Source organism: Lissotriton vulgaris, chromosome 5 (genome assembly GCF_964263255.1).
Source record: "Lissotriton vulgaris chromosome 5, aLisVul1.2, whole genome shotgun sequence".
In the NCBI taxonomy this organism is placed as follows: domain Eukaryota; kingdom Metazoa; phylum Chordata; class Amphibia; order Caudata; family Salamandridae; genus Lissotriton; species Lissotriton vulgaris.
The window spans coordinates 163,176,704-163,196,372 of NC_141693.1; positions in this window are offsets into that span (position 1 = coordinate 163,176,704).

Consider the following 19,669-nt stretch of genomic DNA (forward strand, 5'->3'; position numbering starts at 1 on the left):
ATCCATTGGTCCACTCACACACCTATTCAGTCACTCACACACCCATACAGTCACTGATATATCCACTCACAGACCTAAAGAACGACTTACACACTCACTCACAAACCCACATATTAACATACACACCCACTCATACAGCCATATGCCTACCCATTTAGCCACTAACACACACCTCACTACACCACACAGGCATTTACTCAGACACTCACACATCTATACAGCAAAACATACCCATATATTCACTCACACACCACTCAGAGACCCAGTCAGCCAGCCACATACACACCCTCTTATACTCCCACCCATAGCCCACTCACATGCCAAGTTACATACCCACTTAACCATTCACACACTCATATAGCACTCACACACTCATTGAGGGACCTAGAAAACTACTCACACAGTCATACAGACACTCACACACGCAGTCACACCTTTTTAGAAATCAGGAATTGTTTGCAGTGCCCCCCCCCCCCCTTTTTGCCCGATTTCAGACCCCTGGATGCTGCTTTCTCTGACTCTGAGAGTGCCCTGGGCTCTGCTGGGCAGGCCCAGTGCTATTTTGAAAACACACAGATACATTAGGGTACACCACGTGTTATGGTAACCCTATGATTGGCATTACCCATCCTATAAGTCCCTAGTATACAATAGGGCTAGGTGGGATTACAACTACCTCTAAGTCCCTAGTATATAATAAGGCATGGCAATTTAGAGGCCAGCATGTTTGCACTTCTGAATCCCTGAGGTCATTTTCAAAGCAGCTCTGTGTTGCAGCACTGCTTTTAAATTCTAATTGTGTCCAAACTTGACTTTGGTTGTAAGGGCACTTTAAAAAGGGACAAACTACAATATTGTGGCATATTCATTCCTAGGGGTGGGGGGGGGTCAGGTACTTATAAGGAAGACTCTGATAAAAAAGGTTTTATATGCCCTGGGGATAGAGAAATTACACAATTCACTTCGCCAATTGTAGTAAAGTGCTTCCCAAAATCGACTTTGATGCCAGAAGCACTGTTGGGTGAGGATCCACACTATCTTTTCATATTCAGGACCCCTAAAGTCTCCCCTAGGTATCCCAGGGGTGGAGGGGCATGTAGCTGTAAGCAGCATCCTTATAAAATATTTCATTTTCTCGATTGTAGATCCCCAGCCACATAGGTTAACATGGCAGTAGTTCATTAATGAATAACTATCGCTAGTAATTCACAAAATTATCATTCAAGTGGAGAAGTGTGGCTCACTGGTTAGAGCAGGCAGACCCTGAAGCAGAGGTCAGACCCGGGACCAGGGTTCAATTCCCGACGCGGCAGAGTCTTGAGCTCAAATGTCCACAGACTCGATAATTCTCGCTTCGGTGCCTGACCTAATCATGGGTTCACACTCTGCAACTCTGGGCATTTAGCTTGCTTAATCTCCACAACCGCCCCACGCGGCGGGATGCCTGGCTTTCACCTTGGGGATGCCCTGTAGGGGCTATCTCACAGGGCAAAGCCAGGACGGGTTCCCAATGCAAGCGCCGGGACACCCCATTGGGGTAGCTGTGCGCTATATAAGATACACAAAAAAAAAAAAAAAACAGATGGCAGGAATCTGTAAATGGTATGGGGAGGAGAGCAATGGAAATGAGCCATACTGCAGGCTGGTTTAATTAGTTCTTACTCTTCTGATGCAAGTTCACCCATATTGAATTTTGGGGAAATAGTGCTTTCTGAGAGAAGATTATGCCACCCTTTTAGGAAGTGGTCATGCTCTGGAGTGTTGCCCTGCACCTAATTGGAGAGGAGTGCTCTCCTCCATGACCCCAGAGACCACTGACTAAATATGTGAGAGGTGCAGAGCATCTCAGATCTTCTAATTGAAACTAAGAGAAGAAGAATGCTTGCCAAGCAGGAAATGTGATTTGCACCATCGGGCCCTGCATTCAGACTGGCTGTGCCGGTTGCATTATCTGATACTACAGGCCTTTGGATGTACCTTGCTTCAAGAGAAATAAAGACTGGACTCCTTGCAAGCTACAGGTTAACAGAGTTCACCTGGGTCATCACCACCAAGTATCCTCAGCCTGGAGTGCATCCAGTAGATTTGTAAGGGTTTTGCTCAAGCTGATTGTGGGAACTGAAGCCCCAAACTTTCAAGGACAATCTTTGAGATTCCAGACCCTTGTATTTTGTTTAGGACACTTAGGGACTCCCAGAGGAACTTCAGCAAAAATTTCCAGACGTTTGGAGCATCTTTAGAAAAAGCTCCATAAGGGGACCGACTCACCTCGAGAGTCAAGCCGACGACATTCAACCGCAAGCCAGCATGCCCTACTGGTTCATCCAGCTGCAAAGCTTCAGAGGACCACCTTCCAGATTTTGACCAGGACCTCCCTGGAAAACAAGCTGGCAAACCCTCACCAAACTCGGGCAGGTAAAGAGCATCGATAGAGCCCAGCAGAATAAGCTCCAGAAATGTCCAAAGGTAAAATCTCAACTGAGGCTTACAGAGAGAGGTATCCGAGCAGGGTCTCATCGTGGTTGGACTGAAACTTTGGCTTTGTCCCAGTCAAGTGCGACCAGATGTCCCAAGGTGGCACTATAAGTTTCTAAGTGCTATATAGTACTAAATCTTTGAAAATTCATATCTCCAGGTCCCTAAATTGGGTTAATTTAGTTTTGGTGTCATTTTAAAGATAGAAATGGTTCATTTTTTTAAATTCAGGTGGGATTTCTATTGTGAGTAGTGTCTTTATTATTTACTGAATAGGTGTTTTAAAATGCTTTTAAAAGCTGTCTGTTCAGTCAAGCCTGTCTACTCCCAGCCAAGTTATCAAGGGTTGAGCATGGGAATAATTTATTGAGATCTATTCTGAGCCCTAGACTGTGTTAGTGGCCTTATTGCAAGTGGTAGATGCACATTTACCATTGCTAACAACCCACTTTCCAACATACATCCATACAGCCAGTAACACACCAATGCAGTCAACGGTACAGCCACTCAGAGATTCGGAGAACCACTCACAAATTCATACAGGCACTCACACACCCACTCACACCCTGTATTGAATGTGTTGTAGTTTTGTATTGAATTTGTGCTTTGGTTGGGAGTGAATCTATGTCAGATCTCCCTGCAACACAGCCAGCAGACCACTTATTTTGAAGAAGACCAATGGCAGATCTGCAGATCTGAGTCAGAAAGTAGAAAAAATAATTTGAAAACATAAAGAACCAGCGTTTGGGAAAAGAGTTGGCTCTGAAGAGAGTCTTTGTGTTTATGATATGTAGATGATAACTACACATAGAACAGCATGCAATCTTAAGTTATTGAGGAACACCCTTTTGCCTGTGTCTGTGAAGTGGACTCCGTCTTTTGGATATATATCATCCATGTCAAAGCTTAAGTTGTTATGGTATATAGAGCCCATCTTGTGGTGTTGGATAAATGCAGAAACAGCTTTATTGACATGTTTTCGGATTTTCTCTATCTGCAGACAAAATTGGGTTGACCACTGCCATTTTTGTTGTAGAACATCAAGGCAGTAAGTGGAAAAAGTGTCATTAATTTACCAAAGGTAGGAGTGCCAGTCCTACCCCATTAATTTGCCTATGCCATTGCCACCACAGTGCACAACCATTCGGTCTGGAAGGTGGCAATCTGCAATGCTTTCAACCAAAGGCTGCAATTGATGCCACTTGAACCCTCTCTGACCAGCCCAAGTAATGTCTAAATTAGATAAATCAATGGTCACTGTCAATGCAACTCTTTTTAGCATTCTCTCTGGCCCAAAACACAAAACTATGGGCCACAATCCAGACTCTGGTAATTTTGGAGACAAGCAGGAGGAGCACACAGGAAAAGGCTGCAGCAGAATGAGGCAGTTGTGAAGATAAAAGGCAGCTAAAATGGAGGACAGCATGCCACATATAAAAGAACATATTTGATTGGATGGTGGAGATGTGCGGGGAACTAAAATTATGTACTGATTTGAAGAAAAAAAGTATCTACCTCTGTGATTGGCTTTAGAAAAATTAAAAGAAAAGGTATGTTGTTTGAGATAGGCTTGGAATTGCTAACAGTCAACCAAACCAGCTACAGTTAATGTAAAGCTAGCATGCTGTTTGGAGAAATTCTTATGAACTTTTCACCTACTGGTAGACAGAGCCTATTGGGAACATAGGGCCAGATGTAGGTAAAATAGATTTACCGATTTTTAATTACCGAATTTTACCGATTCGGTAATTAAAAATCGGTAAATCTAAGGGGTGGATATGTAGGTATTCCAGATGTGCTGGAATACCGATTCCGAACAATTCGGTATTTACCGATTCGGTAAATACCGAATCGGTAATGCCCATTCATTCCTATGGGCTTTGAAGCCCATAGGAATGAATGGGCATTACCAATTCGGTATTTACCGAATCGGTAAATACCGATTTTCACAAGGGTGCAGGGGGTGTCACTTTGACACCCTCTGGCAACCCCAAAACAGGCTTGGGTGCCATGTGGCAGGCATACATGTCCTAAGGGCAGGTCTGCCTGTCACATGGCATAGGTGTGCATGCACACATGTGCATGCACACCGGAATCGGTATTTTACCATCAAATTGGATTTGATGGTAAAATACCGATTCGGTAAGGCCTCTGGGACTCTGAAGAGTCCCACCTACATCTGGGTGCCTCAGAATCGGTAAAATTACCGAATTTTTATTTTACCGAACGGTAATTTTACCGATTCGGTAAAATAATGCCCCCTACATACCTGTCACCCATTTACCGATCGGTAACGGCCAAAATCGGCCGTTACCGCTCGGTAAATGGCCTCAAAAGGCCACCTACATCTGGCCCATAGTTACTATGAAAAAGTAGTTAAAAGAGTGTGGGGGGAGGGAACAAAAGAGACTGCAGCACAAAATTGAAAAGCAGACAAGTGTACAAAAATTACTCAGTAGGAAGTGCACGTCTTGTAAGTGGCACGATTTTACAAAATAAAACATACATAAAAAGCATTAACAGTAGATTGTTGAATGCTTTTAAGGCTTCCGTCTGGATCCACGGATGCACACGGGGTGCACTGAGTGCCACAGTGGATCCGTGGCTCTAAGAAAAACCTACCAAAATAGACTTCTTTACAGGAAAGACGGAAACGGTTAAACAATAGCGACCATTTATAAGTGGTATAACAAAAATATAAGATGAAAAGAAGTTTGTCATTTACAATAGTATGAGTAAAAGCACATTGGTAGGGGTAGCGATCTAAGATACTTTTCTACTGAGAACGGAGGAGTATTGCCATAGTTCTGACTCGAGATTTGCAATGGAAAATAGAAGTTACCGGATATATATAGAATAAAAGTTGTACAGTAGCAAAGAGATTTTACAGGTATGTTAATTAGGTTTTACTATAAACAAAGTATATTTTAAAAAGCTGAAAGAAATAGCTCAGCTAACTATAACTGCAGAACTGCATTGGTTTTGTGCGAGTAAAATCTGAACCTAACTATAATGTCCCTGTAACCTTTGTTTTTTTAAGTGAATTTCTAAGATTTTTTAATTCTATTTCCTAATATTAAGATCCCTGCAACCTTTATTTTTTCAGTAAATATATAAACATTACAGAGATGTAATAGTTAGGCTCAGGTTTCACTCGTACAGAATCTGTAAAATTCACCAGTTATAGTTAAGTGAGCTAACTATAACTCACGTCCATGTAATGCACTGTTTATAACCTTACATATTATATCACTCATGACATAGTCAGTGACATCATTAATGGTATCTCAAATGACATAATTGATGGCACCACTGATGACATCATCCAGTGACTGTGAGGGTATTTGAAAGGTATTTGGGGTATTAAATACATAAACCAAGGTGTATTGGTGAATCAGTGGGTGTATGAGTTCCAGTATGAATGATTCAGTGGGTGCATGACTGACTGTATAAGTGAGTGACTAGGTGTCTCAGTGAATGTATGGGTGAGTGATTGGTTGTGTGAATGTTTGTATCAGTCTGTTAGTTGGTATCTAAGTGGCTGAATGAGTATGTGAGTGGAACTGTGAGTGTCTGTATGGGTGATTGATTGGTCATCTGAATACCTCCATGGGTGTCTGACTGTCTCTGTGGGTGGATTATAGGGTATGTGACTGCCACTATGGATGAGTGAGTGGGTGAGTCACAGGCTGTATGGGTTGATGGGTGTATGTGTGAAGGGCTGTATAGGTGTGTGAGTATGTGTAGGATTGTGTGGGTGAACAGATGTGTCAGTGGTATATGTGTGAGTAAATGGGTATGTGAAAGGCAGTATAGGTGAGTGGGGGTATATGAGTGACTGAATGAGTGAGTGAATGTGAGAGTGGCTTTATGGGTGAATGTGTGCTTGTGTCAGTGACTGTATAGGTGAGTGAGTACCTGTTAGTATCTGTATGACCAGGTAAGTGGGTGTGTGTATAACTGTATTGTTGAATAAGTAGCTGTGTGATTGACTGTATGGGTGAGTGAGTGAGTAGATGTGTGAGTAGCTCTGTGGGTGACTGGCTCAGCATTTGAGTGGCTGTATGGATGTATGAGTGTATATGTCAGTGGCGGTATTAGTGAATGAGTGGGTGTAGGAGTGGCTGTCTTGAGTGAGTGGATGTGTATGTAGATCTATGAATCAGTGAGTGGGTGTGTAAGTACTGGTATGGGTCTGTGAATGGGTGTGTGAATGGTTGTGTGGGAGTGGGAATGAGTGTATGAAAGATTATATGGGGGTGTGAGTGGGTGCGTTAGTGATTGTGTGGATGATGTCATCAGTGATGTCATGTGAGATGTCATAAGTGATGTCACTGACCATGTCACAAGTGATGTAAGTGTGAGGTCATAAGCAGTGCATTGTGGGTCTACGAGCTATAGTTAGCTCATCTAACAACAACTGCTGAATTTCACTGGTTTTGAATGAGTGAAACCTGAGCCTAACTATAATGTCTTTGTAACCTTTGGATTTTTCAGTGAACATATAAAGGTTACATGGCTGTTATAATTGGGCAACTTTGCAAAGTAAGAAAGGGGCATGGGCCTCCGACCATCTCTCAGCAATCCCATTGTGTGGGGCTTACTGGAGGTAACAGTAAGTCTTGTGGGTCCCTAAGAAACCTCAGCAGCCAAGGGGAATTCACCCCCAACCAGCAGTGCTCCAGGAGGTGCATTTGTAGTATGGTAGAGAAATGGGGAAAGGCTTCTGGCAAGCTGCAGTTTTTTATTTTAACCTTTTTCTCTTTTTTTAGGAAGGGAGTGCCGTATGAACCCCTTCCCTTGACCATTTGGGTCTCCCCTTTTGTAAAATACATTTTCATTAAAAAGGGAGGAGGTCATGTGGCCCCAATCCTAGGGCAATTTTGGCCCTGCAGTCCTTAATAGCTGAAGGGGAGGGGGCCTAGCAATCTGCTAGGTCCCTACTGGCCCGGTTGTGACCCCTAGACCCCATCCCCGGGGCATTCCCTCTTTTATTTTCATTATAATAAACAAGGGAAAGAGGCAGTGTTGCCCCTCTCCCTGGGCCTTGCTGATTGGGCACCGTGGGGGGAGCCTCATTGCACCCCATGGTCCCTGCCAATTCCCCACCTCCTGTGAGAGCTGGCATTGCTTTGGACTCCAGGGAGCTGCTGACATGCAGCTCACTGGATCCCAAAGCAATGTCTGTTTCCCTGCATGCTTCATAACAAGCAAAAGCAGAGCTGAGTTTGCCTACAATTTTTTCATAGAGGAAGGACGGTGAGGAGCAGGAAGGAGAGAGGCCAGACAGAGGAGGAGGCAGCCACGCAGATAAGTACCTTCTTTTTTAATTTCTAATAAATTTGGGAGGGGGAGGAAGCGGAGCAGAGTTTTTGAAAAACTCTGTGGAACTCCGCGTAGAGCCACTGTGTCAGCTCCGCAAGCCCTTAATAGAAACGTGTTGAATAGTGGAAGAGTGTTGCACAATGGAGTGTACAGGCGGATTATAGAGTTTGACAGTGGAGCGTATGGGGAATGAGTGGCATAGAATGTTGTTGAGTGCCATGAAGTTTGTTAGACTTTTATTGAGTAGGGTTATATAGAGTAGAGAAGAGTGTCATGAATTGAAGCAATGTGGAGTGGTGCAGAGTGGATTACTTAAAGTGGAGAAGCATACAGTGGAATAGCGGTCGGTGAAATACTGTACAGTGGAGCGTTGAAGTGTGGAGTAGCATAGAGTAGAACATCGTAGAGTAGACTGCTGTACAGTGGAGTGGTGTAGAGTTGAGCAGAGTGGAATAGCATAGACTGGTGTTGTGTAGAGCGGAGTGGCATACATTGGAGTGATATTGACTGGAGTGGCATACAGTGGAATATTTGCGTAGAGTGGAGAGGTGCACAGTGGTGTGGTGCAGAGTGGAATAACATAGAGTGGAGTGGCGTCCACTGGTATAGACTGGAGTGGAGTACAGTGGAGTGAAGTAGAGTGTAAGTGGCATCCAATGGACTATCGTAGAATGGAGGGGGTAGTGGTGCACACTGGAGTGGTGTAGAGTGGAATAGCATATAGAGGAGTAGCGTACAGTGCAGTTGCGTACAGTAAAGGGGTGTACAGTGGAGTGGCATCCAATGGAGTAGCGTAGAATGGAATGGTGTAGAGTGGAGTGGCATAAACTGGAGTGGCATAGAGTGTAGCAGCATAAAGTGTAGTGGCATACAGTGAAATAGCATACAGTGGAGGGTTGTCCAGTGGAGTGGCATACAGCGGAATAGCATAAAGTGGTGTGGGACACAGTGAAATGATGTAGAGTAGAATAACATATACTGGAGTAGAGTACCCTGGAGTTGCATTCCGTGGAGTGGCATACACGGAAGTGGCATAGAGTGGAGTTATGTACAGTATAAAAGGGTAAAGTGGAGTGGCATAGTCAAATGGAGTACAGTGAAATAGCATAGAGTGAAGTGGTGCATAATGGAGTAGCATTCAGTGTAGTGACGTACAGTGAAGTGGTGTAGACTGGAGTGGCATACACTGGTGTGGCATAGGTGGAGTGGGGAAGAGTGTAATATCATACAGTGGAGCGGGGTACATTGGAGTGGCACCCAGAGAATTAGTGTAAAATGAAGTAGCGTAGAGTGGAGTGCCATACACTGGAATGGCATTGAGTAGAGTAATACAGCAGAGTAGCATACAACCGAATAATGTACAGTGGAGTGTTGTAGAGTGGCATATGGTGAAATAGTGTAGAGTAGAATGGCATCCAGTGAAATGGCCTACAGAGGAGTGACATAGACTGGAGTGATATAGAGTGGAGGGGCATACAGAGAACGAGCGTGGAGTGTAGTGGTGTAGAGTGGAATAGCATTTGAGGAATGGAGTACAATGGTGTAGTGTATAGATGTATGTGAAATTTAGCAGCAATGTAGATTATGGTGTGCAGAGTAACACAAAATAGCGAATTGCGCTTCCTTGCATTTCTCCAGATTTACCAATCAACACAGGACCACTCATTGTGGCCTTGCATTGATTTGTAAATCTGACTTAAGTATTGTGATGCTGATGCGAGGGTACCACAATCTAATAATACAGCTAGGCCTTAGTTATATTTTGGGATATAGTATACCGGTGTAACTTTGCAATGTACCGTGGTATATGGCGATAACAAGCGAGTATATAATTGTGTAATGGCTGTTTATAGAGAATGAATAGACAGCCATATTGTTTTTACTACACTTTAAGCTGTTTTCATTGCCTTAGGTATAGGTAGGTAGTAGTCCCCTACCAATTTCCACTTTATTAAAGTGGTAATAGATAGGGACATTTCTTTATTTTTTTAAATATATTATTAACTAAGTTTACAACCATGTACCATGGTAGTTTCATGAAATGTTGTGAATTTCTGCGACAGTACAGCAGTGCCAGATATCATTATGTTTACATGCCTTATAACTTAGAAAATACTAACCCTGCCTAGCTGCAGTACCCAAAGAGCATCATCTCTGTACCATAATGTATAATCCTGAAAATTTTACATAAGTGAGTTGAGCTGTTTTTGCTTTATGTCAAATACATTAGTATATGGAAAACACATCAGTGGAAAACGTCTTTTGGGTCCCCGGTTTCATATTTTTATTCCCTTAACAATTCCCCACAAAAATTTACATCGTCTCAAAATGCAGAAAATGTTATAGGTCTGGAAAGTTTTGTGGTGATTTGTCAAATGGATGGAAAGATATTAGGGAGACAAAATCCAAGGAATTCCTATCTCTTGGAATACTAATTATAACTACAGAGTGGAATCAGATTTGATGTGATTTCTTTCTTTTTATCTATTGTATTTGTCATGTATTTGCTCATTGGTTTACATAATTCTGTGACAATAAATATATCTTTCAGTTGTTCATGTAGTATTTCTTAAACTTTACATATGCAGTCTAGTTTTTTGTCTTCCTTGCTACTTTTAGTAGGATTGTATTATATATGAAGCCCAAAGTGAATGAAAGCAATCATTATTGTTGTTATAAAAATTGAGATTCTTTTTTTCTAGTGGCCAATTATCAAGTCCTCCAAATAGTAGTGTGTGAATCTCACTGCTAGATCCGTTTTTCATTCCATTGCACAGGTAAAAAAGAAGCTGGTTTTTGATTAACTTGTTCAGAACAGTTTTTTATTTTGTGAGCCATGGAGCAAACAAAGAAAACCTATGGTACATTAAGATGTACTCTATTTCTTATGTATTCATTTATATGTCAACCAAGCCCTTCCCCCGGGATACTACATATGCAGGAAATACCACGCACATAAAAGTGATAGGGGCATCACTATCATACTAAAAGACACCCAGGGATGCACAAAAAAACCTAACCATGGACAATGAACTCCGCTCAGCTAGCGGAATTTGCGCAGATTTGATAACTTCGCATTCCATTAAAAACACGGAATTCAACTCCGTTCCTCAACGTAGCGGAGTCAGCAACTAAACTGAACCTATAGTTGCTTTTATAAAGCAACTTTACATGCTAAAAGGCTTATAACCAGTTCACAAAAGTGAACTTTGAAAACGAAAAATATCAGGCAATGAGAGAGGTGAAGATTTTGGGGTCCCCCTAACCTAGGGGGAGGACCAAGCAGATGCCTTGAACACAAAGAGCATATCATGCTGAACGATTGAGTGGTGGTCCCATCTTCGTAGGACCACCCCAAGCACAGTTATAGGCAAAAATACAATCCCAACCAAAGGCCCTGCAAAGCACTATGGGACGAGATTAGCGATGGGCAGTAAATATTATAGTATCCAATTTCAAAACATTCCTCAAGGGGCAGCAGCGCTTGGGCTGAGCTGAGAGCTAATACTATAAATTCTACAAAGAGCTGCAGTTCAACTAGTCGTTGCTAGGTGTCCCTCAAATCAAATGCTTTTGCATTTGACTCATGAGGGACATCTAGTAACGACTAGTGGAACTGCAGATTCATGAAAGGGTTTCAATGCTTTTACATTTGACTCGTGAGGGACACCTAGTAACGACTAGTGGAACTGCAGCTTGATGTAATAATTTCAATGCTTTTGCATTTGACCCGTAAGGGACACCTAGTAACGACTAGTCGAACTGCAGCTCTTTGTAGAATTATTTTGATATTGGATACTATAATATTCACTGCCCACTGCTAATCTCGTCCTATAAAGCTTTGCAGGGCCTTTGGTTGGAATTGTATTTCTGCCCATAACTGTGCTTGGGGTGGTCCTAAGACGATACCACCACTGAATCATTCGGCAAGACATTGTTTTTGCTTGCCTTAGGACTCTGTGCACTCTACCACTGCTCACCGGTGCTAAAGTCCTTGTGCTCTTTCCTTAAACCATGGTAGACTGGCTAATACCTAGCTGGCATATTTGATTTACTTGTAAGTCCGTAGTAAGGTCTCACTACCTGGGGCCAGCGCCTGAAAATGAAATGCCGCTGGTGGGCCTGCAGAACTGGGTGGAGTGTGGCACCCACATGAGTAGCACTTTAAACATGTCTCTTGCCTGCTATTGCAGCCTGTGTGTGCAGTTTTAAACTGACATTTCGACCTTGCAAAATAAACTTTTGCCAAGCCCAACCCTCACTTTTGTAGGTTGAGCATTCAAGACCTGTTGTAAATTCTCTTGTGTGCTTATAGCCAAGCCCTGATTTTGATTTGTTCGTTTCAGTGTCCTTGAAAAATCCTTGCTTGCTAGTGGTCAGTCCTGCCTCTTCGTACCTCTTCTGTCTCTTCTGTTCCACCTCATAACCAGTAACGCTGCTATAAGGTGATATTTGCAAACTCTAACAACTGGCAAACCTTTGCTAAGACCTACTGATGGTGAATTGGTATTTCAGTATTTTGCGTCTCATGTTCTGAGCATGCAAAGCGCATTATGCAAAAAGAAGAAATCTGGTCACCAACTTGATAACTCAGGATTTGACGATTGTTTAAGAAAAAGTCAACCATCTTTTATCTAGAAAATACAACCGCATTTAGTAGACCAATGTCTCAGCAGCATTCAGATAAATTGAGCACATTTGTGTTTGTGCTAAAGTTAATTTTTTCGGTATGCTTTAGATTCTCTTTCAGAACATTTAACTCGTTTTTTAAATTAGTCTCCGGAATTAACTAATATGCATTCTACATCAAAATCACTAACATGTTTTGAACTACTGTCTTGCATGTGTGCAGTATGAAAAATAGCTCTAAGTCCAGGTTGAAAAAATGCAGGGCTGGTTCCACTTCAACCACATGATTCATTGTTCACGTTAACACATGTACACATACGACATGCTATGATTTCTGAATACCAAATGTGTGAGTATACCAGTTAGCAGCCCACCATGAATACTCTTAATGGTTCCATAAGTGCTGTTTTTGAAGCAGCCCAATTAGGGTTGTCTCCTTTCTAATAGAAAAATACCTGCAGTTTCAACATCTTCAGAGGTTCTCGCTTGAAACACAGGTTGTGTAAAATAATCTGCATTACTATTTGAACTCAGCAATTCAGACCCTATTTACTTCAAAAGTAATTTTTTTTAATGGTCTAAACACCATTGAATGTCTTTGAATGTCTTTGGATGTATTTACAAGCTGTATTGGTCGTACCCCAATGTTTTCCTGTTGGCAAGAAAAAAACAGACAGGCCTGTAAAATGATGGTCAGGTTAAAGGAAATCTTACGTCCAGTGTGTGTAATGTGTTTATTTCATCAGGGTGATCCCATCGTTAAACCCTTGAATTTTTGGCACAAATTATTGTTTTTAAGAAATCTCTGCAATCCATTCCAAACATCTCTACCTGTCTGCCTCATTCTTTTCTTTTGCTTTTGTTTTAATGGGCCTGATACAGTAGAAAGGTATGAGGAAAAGGTGTTTGTGTGAGTTCACCTCCCCACTGCACCACCTCACTGCTATTATGTCTTCTGCCTTGTGTCCAATGTCCTGTTGCTAAGCTGCGGTGCCATCTCACTTGACGTGACTTTCCTTTTGCATGTGCTGGTTATATTGTGTGACATGTGCCTAGGCGCACCGTGTGACTTCACCTTAGTAACCCAAGTCACAGCCATTGAAAACAATATTCAAGTTTATTCTACAAGTGTGCTGATGGCAGGCTTCTCGTCCACTTCCATAAAATGTTGAGCACAAGGTACTGTCAGGCACAACACTGCTACAGCTTTTGTATTTGTTTTTAGGTCTCCAGTATACGAAAGTGCAAGCTGTCTGCTTCTGAATGACCCATCATGAATTTACAATGGGATCAGAGCCGATCCATTGCTTGCCATTGCTTAGCTTTATTGTCACTCTCATTAACTTGAGTTGTAATTGTTGCCTTCTGTCGGTTTCCCTTCCTCTTATGTGTTTGTCTCAACTCTGGCAGATAGCTTCTTTAGTTGTGTCCTTGCATTGCTCACTTTTTGGAAATTACACTTCCCTTTTTGTATCCACTCCAGGAGGATGCATGTATTTTACAACTATCTCCCTCGTGTACTTCTTTTCTCTTCCTCTGTAACAGCCCGTATTGCATCAGTTTGAGCATCATTAAACCTATAGTGTGCAAAAATAGAGAGAGGCAATTGTGGGTCATTAAGAATCAGATTTCTCTGAAGTGTTATAGCACATTATGTATTTACTATGGCAATAACTCTAGGTTTCATAAATGTAAGACCAATTAACTACAAACGCTTGTTAAAAAAATGTGTCACCCCCTAGGGTAGGCCCTGGCAGCCCAGAGTGCAGTGTACAATGTATTTAAAAATAGGATATAGACTTTTATGTTTTCCATGTTCTGGTAGTAAAGAACACTTACATTCATTTTTCATGAAAGGCCTTCCTCTCCCATTGGATTGCATTTGAGGTACTTTATTACATTTAATAAGTGCAATTTCCAAAATGGGAACAGGTAATCAGTCATGTTTTGTGTCTTTGGAATTGTAATGAAACATCCTATCTTATAGTGAAGTCAGATGTTAAATTACGATTTTGAAAATGCCACTTTTAGAAATTTGGTATTTTCCTGCCTTAGCCATTTGGTGCCTGCAGTCTGTCTCTGTGTGACATAACTGGGTGTAGTTAACAGTTGAGCTTTGAATATTTCTCCAAAACACCCACACACAATAGGGAACTTAGAAGTGCCTGGATGGACCATCACTGGCAGGTTTGGAGGGAGGCCCAGTCTCACTTACATTTGAATAGGCTGTGTCCTGTCTCCACTTAAAGGGCTGCATACATCCTATAGTTAGTCTGGAGCCAGGGCTAGGATGTCAGGGCACCTAAGCACTTCAAAGGGCTGCCTCAAGAAGCTTTTTCCCACTTCAAAAGCACAAGTGGATAGAAATACTGAATCAGATACCAACTCTTCAGTGCACTTCTGGACCTGTGGATACTCTGCCAAGAAGGACTGCTCTGCTACTGAAAAGACTGCCTACCTACTTGACTGCTGCTCTGAATGGCTTTTGCTCTGTTGGACTGATGTCCTGCTGTGCTGACCTGCTGCCTCATGTTCTCTTGTCTGGCTCAGAAGGGCACTGAAATCAGGACTCCAGAATGATTCCAAGAGCCAATTGGTTGGCCTCCGGATCAGAAGTCTCAGTGACATAACAGGCTCCCACCAACTCTGAATCCAGCACCTGGACTATGCCATCTGTGAGTCCTGCCCTCAGAAGTGGTGCCATTCCAGCCCTGGACTCTTGGAAGAGGACATGAAGGTGCTCTGCCAAGCCCAGCTGCAGTACCAATAGGAACCAATGCAAAGCAACACAAAGCCTCGCAAAGCCTCGTTGCACAGCTGCCAGCTTCTTTGGAATCGATGCTCAGCGAAGCACAGCCCCACAAAGCATTGCTGGCTGCTGCCAGCTCCGGATCCGAAGTCTCAGGGACATAACAGGCTCCCAACAACTCTGAATCCAGCACCTGGACTATGCGATCTGTGAGCCCTGCCCTCAGAAGTGGTGTCATTCCAGTCCTAGACTCTTGGAAGTGGACATGAAGGTGCTCTGCCAAGCCCAGCTGCAGTACCAATAGGAACCAATGTGAAGCAACACAAAGCCTCGCAAAGCCTTGTTGCACAGCTGCCAGCCTCTTCGGAATCGATGCTGAGCGAAGCACAGACCCACAAAGCCTTGCTTTGTATTAAATGCCTTGAAACTCTGAAATTCACTTCCGGCACATATCATATCTATGCCTGACCTCAGGACCATCAGAAAATCTATAAAAACCTGGCTTTGTCAACAACTAATATCCCAAGATGTCTTTTTAGATGAGGTCAGTTCAACCCTAATGCTGAAACGTTGCACTTTATAAGTAAATGTTAACATAGCATTAGAACCAATGCAAAGCCATACAAAGCCCTGCCAAGCTTCCCCGCACAGCTCTCTGGAACTGATGCAAAGCGACACCAATCCCCATAAAGCCTTGCTCTACAGCGGACAAAACATAAAGCCTCGCAAAGCAGACTGCACACCAGGATTCAAGGTACTGCGTTCAGTGGACCTAAGTGGCCTGCACTCTAACTCAGTCAGCCTGAACTTGTGACTTTATCCGGGTCCTGCATGACCAGATAACCACAGTTTGCTCCTTGTGGTTTTTGGCACAATTACCACTGAAAGAAGCCTAAAACTTGTCTCCTTCCTGATTAATCTGCTCTCTCCCTTTTGTCTCTCTCCCAATGAGTCAGCAATACAATTTGTGGCATCTATAGTGGCATGATATCCTTCAGGATGACTGTTGACGCTTTAGAGATAATGTTAAATAACTCTGATAGGTCGATATCAGGCAGGTATAGACTGCTATATTGCGCACAGCTCTTGAAACCAAAGGCCCTGAATGTTTACAATGGTGAACTGTTCAGCCCAAAGTGTGTAAATATCAGCTGATGGTCGCACATGAGGGGTCACTCTACATCACATCAAGGCTTGACTATGTTTAGCCATGAGTGTGCTTGCATTCAGTGTATCTTTACAGAAAAGTTCATCTAGTCCTTGCGAATGTCTGTAGATCTGCTTGTGTGCTTCTGGCTATGTGTGTTGTGAGTGGTCAGAGTGGAGGATTGCGGTATTATACTCTCTGCTGTAGTTGGTGAATGTTTGTGGGACTGCCACTGGTTGTTCTGTATGCTTCCCTGTGTTTGTGGTGTGATAGTGAGAGATGCTCTGAACATTCTATTGTCTCTGTGTGTGATTGCGACTGTTTGTCTGTTATTATATGCGTGACTGAATGTGTTTCTCAGCATGGAACTTTGAATCTGACTGCATGTGTGAATGTGTGCATGACTGTACGTAGGTGTCTCTATGTGTGCCTGTGTATGTGCATGTGTTTGCTTGTGTCACTGAATGAGTGCGAGTACACCTGAGTGTGTTCTAGTGTTGCACTTCCACTGCCTATATCAGTGCTAAGTATTCGACAACAACGTGAAGCATTGCACTGTTCAATGCCCTTGAACTTTACCCTTTCATGAACACACACCACACATACAATTAATGATGGAGCGAGTGCGACACGTGGGACGGACAGATACAAAGTTAAAGGTGGAATACTCGCTGGGAGTGAAAAAAACAGCCTAAACTGATGGGAACTTTGGGAAAAGGCAGAATGAGAGAAAATGAGAGGGTGAAAATGAGTGCCAAAGAGAGATGGCACAGCCGAACTTTACCTCCTTGCAAGGTCTCTGCCCCTCGGTGATTCGACAAACCCAGGTCAGTGACAGGAGCAGCAGGGCCGCTCCAGGAGAGTGTCTGAGCCGGTAGAAGGGGGGGCGCGCGGCCATCTTCTCTGAACGGCAGTGCGTGCCCGCCGCACGAGTCACCCGTCTGGAGGAAGTGCCTCGTGCCAAACACAAAGAACGACATAAGGTCAACAGAGGGAAGTGAAAGTAAGAGTACGAAGGTGAGGGCAGGGACACTGGCATGCCCCCGCCACTCTACTTACCCGAGAAAAGCACCACTCTCTCTTGTCTTGTTTCAGACACCACCCCTAGTCTCGACGAATGAACTTTTCACCTCTCGACAGCAGCCCTTACTTACGTTGAAGAACGTTCCAATTCTCCTGGGACTTCCGGCTTCTGAGTCTCGCGCCAATATTGGCAACAGCCGCCTCACCAACTAAAGCTGAAGACAGTAAAGATATAATAACAATACGCAGTTTTTTATTTAATAATCAATATAGCTCAATAATTTGTCATGTTTCCAACATACACAAACGTATCCTAGAACACCAAGTACAGAAATGTTATCTTAAATGTCCTGAGTTAGATTACAAATTATGTGGGGGTTTCTTTTAGTGGTTGTATTCAGGAATATAACAGGCCCTTTCAGCCCCTGAGGCGCAATGGGGCCCTCAATCCATCAGGAGGCCCAAACACATCAGGGAACCCCGATTCAGCCGTATTCCAATGAATTTCTGTTCGATATGGTTGATTCAGGGGTCCAAATCATATTCTGCTGGGGGTGCCTGTTAGACCTACCAGCCTTTGCAAGGTCTTCCTCCTTCGTTTTTGCTGATCTCAATTTAGCTGGCCTTAGGACTCTACACACTTTACGACCGCTAGCCAGTGCTAAAGTGCATGTTCTCCCTCCTTAAAATATTGGCACATCCCTAATTGTCCTATTTATTTACTAATAAGTCCCTAGTAAAGAGGTACTACATGTACCAAGGGCCAGTACATTAAATGCTGCAAGTAGACCTTCAGCACTGATTGTGCCCCCGACTTATTTAGCCCTTTAAACATGTCTCAGGTTTGCCACTGCAGCCTGTGGGTGCAGTTTAAACTGCCACTTAGACCTGTCAAGATAAACCTTTAGGCAGGTCTAAACCTTCCTTTTTAATACATATAAGTCACTCCTATTAAAGGCCATAGACAGCCCAGAGGGCAGGGTCAAAATATTTTAAAAGAGGACTTAAGATTTTAAGTTCTACATGTACTGGTGGTGAAAAATTTAAATTAGTTTTTCACTACAGCAAGGCCTACCTCTCCCATGGGATACCAATGGAGTTACGTTATCTAATGTTATAAATGTAATTTCCAAATCGGAATAGGTACCAGTTTATGTTTGGTGTCTTTGAAATCCTGATTTAAAATTGTAATTCATGGTGAAATCACATTTTTAAATTGCAATTTTGAAAATGGCAGTTTTAGAAAGTTGCTATTTTCCTGCCTTAGCCATTTGGTACCTGTAGCCTGACTCTGGTCACATGACTGGGGGGCTAGGCTTTTTTTATTCCCGCTAGACAGCCACAAACAATTGGAAATTTGGGTGTGCCTGAATGGGCCAACACTAGCAGTTTGGAGAGAGAGGCTCTTCGGAACCGAAGCATTATCCCAACTGCGCTCAGCATTCGAGATGCCAGACTTTGCATCGCAAGTCCTGTCAACAGGATCGTCACCGACGACACAGGCCCTTGCATTGCAGCCTTACAGCATCTCAGAACCAACGCAGTGCTTCAATGGCGTAACACATCTTTGACGCAAATCCTCCAACACTCTGAAAACCAGGATGTAAGGTACTTTGTTCCACTGGCCTAACTGGGTCCCTGTAGCCACCCATGCTCCATCACACTCAACCTGAACATATGACTTTGTCATGGTCCTGCGCGACCAGACATCCATAGTTGGTGCTTCACACCTTTTGCCAGGATATTTAATGAAATGCTTAAAGTTGAGTATCCCTGGTTCTACTGATTGGATTGTTGCTCGGTTTGGTCTTGTTTTATTTATTACAAACGATTACTATTTTTGTAAAACTGTTATGGGCTCCTTTTGTGGAGTGCTTTTACTGTGGTACTGTTTGAAGTGTTGCACAAATACTTTACATATTGCCTCTGAGTTAAGCTTGACTTCTCTGTACCAAGCTACCCGAGTATTGAGCACAGGTTCCTTTAGGGTTTCTTGTGACTTCACACTGAGAAGTATTGTGGTTTCTACGTGAGGAGGGTTTCCCTCCCCCTCAACCAGTGACTACATTTCTTACACAGGTGCTCAGCGGTGAGGATTTTGACTTGTGCTTGTGCTGTGCCCTACAGTAATTTTGTGTTACACTACCATCCCACATAAACAATCTAAGACCAATTCGACCAATCAGGTCTTGGTGGATCATGCCACTTACTGATTGCCCTGTTAGATTTTTCAGAATTTTCTCTATGACTGTGGTGCCTGAACCCACTTCAACAAATATGGAGTTTTAGCTGGCAGTGGAGTCCTACACTGTGGCCAAGCT